The following is a 1,861-nucleotide window of genomic DNA, read 5'->3' on the forward strand; positions in this document are numbered from 1 at the left end:
TCAAGTGGCACGAGGGAGATTCAGGTCGGATGTGAAGAAAAACGTCTCCACAGGAGCGGTCAGACGCTGGAACGGGCTGCCCAGGGAGGTGATATTGTTACTGTCCTTGCGGTTGTTCAAGGAGCATTGGGTGTTGTACCGAGCGACGTGGCTCAGCGGGAAATGGTGGTGGTAGGTGGGTGGTTGGACTGGATGATCTTGGAGATCTTTTCCAGCCTTGCTAATTCTACGGTTCTATGAAAGGCATGTGCTGGGCGAGTGCTTTGCTGGGTGAGCAGGCAGCTGTTGCCACATCCACAGGGATGGGAGGCTTTTTAACCTGAGCCTTGTCTTTGGTGTCTGGTGCCCAGTAAGTCGTGTTGTTTTAAAGCAGCGTCTCGATTTCTGCAGCCACCAGAGCTCTCCCTCATGCTCTTCCCTGTGACGTGAGACCGCGTTGAAGGCCTTGCAGACGTCTGGGTAGGTGAAGTCAGTTGCTCTTTCTTTCCCCCCCTGTGCTGGAAATGGCGGGGAACGGGACTGTGGGACGTCCCAGCAGTGGTTTCCTACCTCAGCAGAACCGAACGGCTGTTCTGGTCCATGTATCTGCAGTGAATCTGACACTAATTAGAGGGATGAGGGGCCTGTGAGCAAAAAGAACTTGCCGCACTTTGTGGGGCGAGATGTTCTCTGAGCTGCTGCTAGCAGGGCCCAGAATGCTTCCTTTTTGAAGGGGAGAGGTTCAGCAAGGATTTTTTAGATGGAAATAGTTCATCGCGTATTTCCTTTTCATTGACCTTTCGTGCTGCTTCCTGGAGAGTTACCTTTGGATACAAAATTAACATTTATGACTGAAGAGAATACATGTGCACCCTGCACTTTTATCTGCACAGAGAATCTTCTAAACGTCTCTGCATGTGTTCCTTTCTGGCACTGAGATGAGGCTGTGTGGAACTTAGGCTTGGATGAATTTTCAACCAGGTGCAGGGATGTGCAATGCTCATCCTAGATGTTGTGCTGGCAAGAACAGCAGAGAGGTAAATTTTGTAGGGTTGCATGCTATTTCCTTTTTTTCAGTCGTAACCATGGAAGTGTTACCCAGGCAAAAGGAGCATTTGTCACCTGGGCTTTCTACAAGTGACAGAGACAGCGGAAGTCAGCATCCGAAACAGCCGCGAGAGCCCTGCAAAAGAATGGTGAGAGTTACCCTGGCAGGGTCCTTTGGAAACCTCGGGTCTCTGTAAGCTCCTAAGCTGTGTCAGAGCTCCTCCCGCGGTGCTGACTCAGCTCTCCCTGTCTCTTGTGTAGGAGAGCTAGACTTCAGCTCCTTCCTGTTTCCTGCCCATGCGCTCCCTGCTTTGCCCGTGGCCCGGTGAGGTTTTGTTCCTCGCACCCAGCTTGGCACGTGTGGATAAGGGCCTCTGTTTACGCACGTTCATTTTCTGCTGGTGGTGTCAGGCTGAGTGACGGCTCACAGCTGAGCTGGTGGTTAGCGAGACGCACGATGATAGCTGCAGGTACAGTTCTCTGTGTCACTGACGCACGAGCTCTGTGGCGGCCACGAGCCACAGAAACAGGGAGTTTGTGTTTCATTTCTGCGTTTGCTGGCATTGCCCCGCGGCCCTGTTGTGGTTGAAGCCGGCGGGTGGCTCAGCACCGCACAGTCCTTCGCTCACTGCCCTCTTCGCCGTGGGATGGGAGAGAGTTGGGTGGAAAAAGTAGAACTCGTGTGTTGAGATAAAACCGTTTACTGAGGTAGAGGAAAAGATAGTAGTTATGAATATATAAATAACAAACGATGAGTACGTGACAAGTGATGTACAAGCAGCGGCTCACCACCCGCCAACCGATGTCCAGCCAGCCCCCAGGCAGTAGAAGAGAG

At 52.2% G+C, this 1,861-nt stretch overlaps 1 long non-coding RNA gene across 1 annotated transcript; it reads left to right on the plus strand.

Moving 5' to 3' along the window:
- Window positions 1-120: 120 nt before the first annotated feature.
- On the plus strand, window positions 121-1,663 carry LOC104911640. Its single transcript, XR_794087.2, has 3 exons — window positions 121-459; window positions 1,057-1,175; window positions 1,288-1,663. It is a non-coding gene; the product is annotated as an uncharacterized LOC104911640 (long non-coding RNA).
- Window positions 1,664-1,861: the final 198 nt, after the last annotated feature.

The sequence above is a fragment of the Meleagris gallopavo genome, chromosome 7 (genome assembly GCF_000146605.3).
Source record: "Meleagris gallopavo isolate NT-WF06-2002-E0010 breed Aviagen turkey brand Nicholas breeding stock chromosome 7, Turkey_5.1, whole genome shotgun sequence".
Lineage (NCBI taxonomy): Eukaryota > Metazoa > Chordata > Aves > Galliformes > Phasianidae > Meleagris > Meleagris gallopavo.